Genomic DNA, 6614 nt, shown 5'->3' with positions numbered 1-6614 from the left:
GGCGGGCGGTGGACGGGCGGGCGGCGGCAGCTCCAGCCGAGCCTCCTCCCGGGCGCGTGGGGAGCGGGAGGGATGGGGTGTGGACCTGAGCCGCCGCCGCCGCAGCAGCCCCGGGGTCCCGCTCGCGCCCGGCCCGCCGTGGGAGAGGACTCTGCGGACCCCCAGCCCCGCGCCGGCCCGCCACTCCCCGCCGCTTAATTACCTTGGTCGCGGGCCCCAGAGGGGGAGCCTCCTGCGCGTCGCCCCCTCTCGGAGCCCTCGCCGAGAGGGGGAATTCCTTTCCGTTGACGTCCTCTTCCGAAATGCAAAAGATCAGTGACTTTGACAGGTAGATGAGGGGGAGGGAGCAGGGGTGGGCGGAGAGGAAGAGAGGATGAGAAAGGTGCCTCTCCCTCCAAAAATATAGTGATATTAATAATGAAATCGCAGCCTTCGGGAGGTCTTGCCAGCCCAGTCCCCCGCTTGCCGGCTCTCCTCCGCTCCTCCTCGCGCCACTGCCTCTGCCACTTCTCGCCTTAAACTTTTACTGGGGGATTTTTTTTTTTCTATTTCTATTTTTTTCTTTCCTTTTTTTTTTTTTTTTTTTTTTGTAATTTTTTTTTTTTTTTTTTTTCAGCTGCAGGACGATTTCCTGATTCTGGGGATCAGAACCAGCGGCCGGGCGGTTCTACCCCGCTTGGCACAGCTTTCATTTTATTTCAGATGAAGACGTTGAGCTTAGTCAGAAGGGACATAAATCAGGACAATTAGCATTGGCGCCAAGAAGATCCTCTAGTAACAATTTCGCCCGGGCTTCCTTCGCGCATTCCTCCACTCAAGTCAGAAATGTCACTGCACATAGCGTTGATGGCTGTGAGACGCGACGCACCCAAAGTCCATTTGATGAAATATACATGGCCCACGACGCTTCTGGATTGCGGTTCCCGGGCTCCCCGCCCCCGCCCGCGGCGCCTGGCCGGAGCGGCTCCGAGCGGGCAGCAAGCTCTCAGCAAACTTAGGGGTGCGTGCAAATTAAAGAGTGAGCGTGAGGGCCGGTGAAGAGAGAGAGAAAGAAGCGAGCCCCGGGAAGCCGCAGCCCTCAGAGGGGTGGCTCGAACGTTTCACTTAAAAGCAGATCTTCTGCAACTGCCAGCAAGTGGAAGGATTGCAAACCTTACGCTACCTCGAGACCTGGGCGCTCCGAGCGGTCCTAACTCCGTCCCGCTCGCTGTTGCTGCGGCTGCTCCCGCCGCCCGTGCCGCCGCTCCACGACCTCCCAGCGCTGAGGCTCTGAGACCACCCTTCACCTCCCCACCCCCAGCTCGCCCACGGAAGCGCCCTTTCCAGTAACTCTTCACGTACCATCCACTCGAGCCCCCGCCCGTCCCATCCCTCGCTGCTCCTTCTCCTCCCCCAAACCGTTCCTTAAGCGCACCCCTCGCCCCTAGCAGGGATCCCTACTGAGCTTTCCAACCAACAATCCCCAGGCCCTGCCAGCGGCCCCTAGAGCGCCAGCCTTGAACCTCCTTATTTAGAAATCCATTCCCCTTTGGAAAGTTGAAGTTCAAAAGAAAGCTTGTCAGATCTCCTTGCCTTTCCCGAGAAAAACGCAAATACCCCGACCCCAAGACTTCATTCCCCACCAGTGGGGGCTCAGACTTACCTGAAATCACTCTTAGCTACAAGCTAACGTCAAAAAATAAATACAAAATCCAGGCTTAGATAGGGAGACACTTTAATTAGAAAGAAAGGCTATTGCAATATAGAGAGAGCTCTGATCTCAGAAATCTGTAAGCATCTCAAAGCCAAACAAAAAAAGCCTTGATACGGTTAAGGGGAATACGCGGCAAGGGAAAGTTGGGCAGAGGAGAGGAAGTAGACCGAAGGCATGACTGACCTGCGGGGTTTGACAAGAATGCGTGTCTGTGGTCCACAGATTTGGGGAGTAAGCGAACAAGGAAACATGTTGTGCATTTTAGTGCTTGCTCAGATTTGCAGGCAAGCTAACGTTCAGGGTTGGGTGGGGAGGAGAGAAGCCTGACTCAAGTTCAGTCAAGGCAGAGCAGAGAGTAAGAAAGGGGTATCTGTGAGCACTTGGGTCACTAACTACACACCCAACTATGAAGGCACAGAGCTAAAAGCAGAGGGATCACTTTTCTGCAATGGCTGGGGGGGGGGGGGGGGGGCAGAAGAGTGTTAGAGGGAGAAGTTTGTTGAACTGAGCCTGTAACCAGACCGTCTTTGGCCCCCAAGCAGCCAGAAAGGAGGCAGGAACCCCAGGCATCCAGCCCCTAGACCCTCTAACACGGAGAGGTCACAGTGAATCCTCCTTCCCTTGACTTTCTCCAGTGCCTGAATCTATGTTTTCCTTGCTTTCCTTCTCCCCGCCTCTGTTCTTAAGCACTGACATTGCCAAAAGGGATTACCTAATGGGTGAAACTCTTTAAAGGCATGCTTAGACAGTGGCCATTTCCTGGCTCTTCATTCAGTCCCTGTCTATGCTCCTCCAGGATTGAAATATACTGATTATATGGAGATACTATTCACCATTTCACCCTTCCTGATGGGCTCCAGGAAACTAGAACCTTCAGGGGAGCCAGTAGGAGTTAAGAAACAACACCCACAGTGGTGCTCTCACTTCTCACAGCTCCCCCACCCCCCTTTCTCAACACTGAATACAAACAGCTCTCAGCCTTACCTCTCCCTCTTGTTCTTTCCACTCAAGCCAAGAAAACCCCTTCTGAGTTTCTATCCCCAGTGTTGTCTGATATTTTAAGGTCCTTTTCTGGGAAAAAGTAAAGAAAATTTATCCATGTAGAGATTAGGAAATTCCCTCCTGGGATATATGAAGATCTTTGTGATATTGGCTCCCAACCTGGAGAAACGTTCCTTTCCAGATGTCAAAGTCTCAGAACTAAACCCCTTCCCCTCTTGCTTTACTAAGACCCTCTCTCATCGTCAAGGCTCCTTTAACTACGAGGCACACACCAGTCCCCGAAGAATATATTTGTAGGGGGACCCTTTCCAGTTAAGTAGCCTCTTCTGCTCCAGGAATGGGAGAGTCTTCCAGAGGTGAATTTTTTTTTTCCCAAACATCTGCTCTGATCTTTTCACAGGCTCAGTAAATCACCAGTTTTAAACATGTGGATTTAAACTTTGGCCAGGAAATCAGAATCGTCAGAGGAGACTTTTCAACATTAAAATCCCTTCCTCTCCAGATCATGATCCCTCCTCTAGTGGAGATGGAGTGGGAAGGACCTTATCTCCAAAAAAGTACTTTGGGTGGATCTGATATACTCCCTCAAACAGAGAACCCTTGAATTTATCTATCAAAAGAGCTTTCCTGAATGTATCTTTGCACATTTGTTTATATAATACAATCAGAAATTTACTTTAGATATATTTCAATTGTATTATATAATACAATCAAAAATTTACTTTAGATATATTCTTGGCATCAGAGAAAATAAGTTAGGGCATACTTACTTTTCCTACCATCCTTTGCCTTCTCCACCTACATATATATTTAACTTTCTTTGGAAAGAACGATTTTTCAGTTTTTATTTAACCTTTCGACTCTACTTTTTTTTTTTCCTCTCTCCTTTAGAAAAGAATTGTTTGATCTTTCAGTTCTCCAGCTTCAGATCTCTGGCAGATTTCCGTGCATTCCTCATTCTTCAACTTAGATTTTCATTTATTTGTAATCCCATTAGGTCTCTAACTATTGTTCATCTTGCTAGGTTATTAGCTTCTTAAAAACCTTCTTTTAGAGATTTGGCAAGGCTGTTCAATTACTTGTAACGTCAACATGCCAAACTGGTAGTAGTGACATATTTGCAATATATCTAGTCCAAAAAGATATGTGTCTTCTTGTAAGTACTCTAAAGTACTTAACATAAAGTAGGTATAAGATCAAGATTCGTTTCAGGTGTGAATAATTTTTGCCCATTTCCAGGATTCAGCCATAGCCTCCTTGGTAACAGGAACTAACTCCCACTATGTTAAATTAAGACTTCCATGTCCGAAATACCCAAATCAGGGACAAGTTCTGTTTGGCCAATTGTGTACTACGTGATAGATGTTTTTTATAACTGCTGCTTGTGTCCCAGTAGAAACATCCTAGCAGTTGTAAAACCTTTAGTTGTTTCTTGCCTCCACTCTGTGCTCGGGGACATGTTTTATTACAAAGCCATTAACAGTGTAGTTTTGACAGGTTTTGAAGTTACTTACCTAACAGGATTTTTTAATGCTTAAATATTTTGACATTTAAACCTCTCACAAGCCCTAACCATCTGGTCTGGGCTCTATCACCGGACTATATTGGCACTTTCCTGCTGTTGTAGGTGTTCCAAGTACACTTACCTTCAAACTTTAAATTTACAAATCCAACGTATCCAAGTATCAAGCATGCCCAGCATAGATATATCAGCAATCTCATTTAGGTTTTCTGAGGACTGATAGTATACCAAAGGGCATATTGTTTAATGTAAGAAAACACACATATTTACTGTGCTACTGATTCTAGAACATGAAGAATAGCAGATGGTATAAGCTATTGATAGTTAATGACTAGTGCAGGGAACGTGACCTTTGGTATCCATGTGCTTTCTAATATATGGCACAGTATCAAATGCTCTGGAAATAATAAAATAAACTGCTTGGTTAGGGTAATATAAAAATTTAACAAAATGTAGAATCTGATATTTTTTTTTAGGAGAAAGCATTCTAACCTAAACGATAACTGTTTTTAGTCAAATATTTCATGTCTTTTTTCTATTTTGACTTCCCAGACCTAGAAGTGTTTGAGGGAGAATAGTTTTCTAATTTTTGTTTACCTAATATCACCCATAAGAAATCAACAGAAATCACTTCTTCTTTTTTTTTTTTTTTTTTTTTGAATTTGAGAGAGACTGCATGTAAGAGGGGCAGAGGAAGAGAGAGAGAGAATCTCAAGTAGGCTCCATGCTTAGCTTGGAGCCTGAGGCAGGACTCGATCCCACAACCCTGGGATCTGACCTGAGCCGAAATCAGGAGTCGGACACTCAACTGACTGAGACTTCTAGGTGCCCCACTTCTTAGTTTTTATGCTTTCAGAGTCTATGACATTAGATGTTTTTATCCAACCAGTAAAATCTGTCAAAATCATGACAACTTGAATTTTTTTTAACCTATTTCAGTGTTTTTGAGACTCAACACAGTCAATATTTGTTAATAAGTTTTTCTGAGGCTACAAAAAGAGGGCATCCACCAGCAAGTTTGGATAATGCTATGGTCTGAACAAACTCAGGGTCTATGAGCTCATATTTTGTTGTAGTTTGTCTGTCTAAGATCATAAATTTAATTCTTGAAAAAAAGGAGATCTTGCAACTTATCTAGTGTGTTGGCTGGAAAATTCATCTCAAAAATCAACAGCTGTGTAGATTTCTTCAAATGTAGTTTTCATATTTTCAATTATTTTTCAACAAAATCAGGATCCTTTTCAAATTGAGAAAGAAAATATATGGAGGAAGACTAACACCCTTTGCCTAATTTAGAGATCTTCCCATCAACTCCATCTCAATGGTTCTTCTCTCCAATTCAATGCATATTGATGGAACCCACACCACCTTTGAGGAACTGTATTAGGTGCTGGAGGCAATGCAAAGCTCTCAAGACAAAGTGTAGACTATCATGTTGGGAAAACAGAGTTGGATTAATTGTAACGTGCATTTTTAATGTTATACTACAGATTGCTAAAAGGAAATGTAGTTGTAATGGTCAAGTCTGGAGACTCTTTTGGACCCAAAATGGGACAAACATGCACACAACTCAGATGATGGCGTCAGCAATCTCTAAGAGGCCAGTGGCCCAAACTACATTAGAGTGTAGACTGGTTTAGCAAGAGGTTCCTGGACTATCATACAAATGCAATAATGGCTGAGCCAAAATTCATTGACCCACTGCAGTCAAAATATCCATGATGAAAGAAATTCCAATAATAGAAAAACAGTAGACAAGGAAGAGAAATCTAAGATCACAGAGTACCATTGGTTTGACTTATACTCTATCCAGATGTTTCTCCCCACTTTTCTTGACTCCCTGCTTCTGGGTTTAGTTTCAGGTTTACTGTTCTGAAATGATTACCTTGGTTGCTGTTTTTATCAGCTTTATGGCTCCCATCCTTTAGCTTCTATGCTGAATGGAGGCAGTGGACATAAGCTGGTGTTGGCTTCTGGTGAGTAAGATGGATTTGTGCCAAGCGGCCTTTACTTTGGCAAGAAGGCTCCCTCTCCTACAGAAGATGACTAATTCTCTTAAATTCTGCCTCTATTTGTAATGGAGAAGAATGAAATCAGAGGCATTGTGAATTCTCTTCTTTCTCCCATAAGCCAGGAAGAAAACTCAATTATCAGTTCTCCAAACTGTGAAATTCCATAGAAAATAACACAACTGTAAGATAGCTATGATATCATAAGAATTCTTTCTTGTCCCCCTCTCTCTTCCTTTTTCCTTACTCTCAAACATGAATTTAACACCTACCATGTGCTAGGGACTACGTTAGAAATGATAAGATGAATAAGGCAGTCTCTGTCATAGTTTACAATCAACGAGAGAAAACAAATTTGGAAACTACCAATGTAATATTACTACAGGAG

General features: G+C 44.2%; 1 protein-coding gene across 8 annotated transcripts in view; it reads right to left on the bottom strand.

The window, feature by feature from the left end:
• Positions 1 to 2004, bottom strand: part of NTNG1 (netrin G1) — a 336959-nt gene extending 334955 nt beyond the window's left edge. For 3 of the 8 annotated variants that reach the window (XM_040471151.1, XM_040471153.1, XM_040471154.1), the window contains exon 1: positions 203 to 1290. The gene's annotated coding sequence lies outside the window, so the exon portion shown is untranslated. Of the gene's footprint in view, positions 1 to 202; positions 1295 to 1876 lie in introns of those variants that run through there. The other 5 variants (XM_040471147.1, XM_040471146.1, XM_040471150.1 and 2 more) reach the window with 5 other exon arrangements.
• Positions 2005 to 6614: the final 4610 nt, after the last annotated feature.

The sequence above is a fragment of the Herpailurus yagouaroundi genome, unplaced genomic scaffold (assembly GCF_014898765.1).
Source record: "Herpailurus yagouaroundi ecotype Mexico unplaced genomic scaffold, PumYag 77, whole genome shotgun sequence".
In the NCBI taxonomy this organism is placed as follows: domain Eukaryota; kingdom Metazoa; phylum Chordata; class Mammalia; order Carnivora; family Felidae; genus Herpailurus; species Herpailurus yagouaroundi.
The sequence above is the reverse complement of the archived record's forward strand: the minus strand, read 5'-3'. Positions and strand labels throughout refer to the sequence as shown.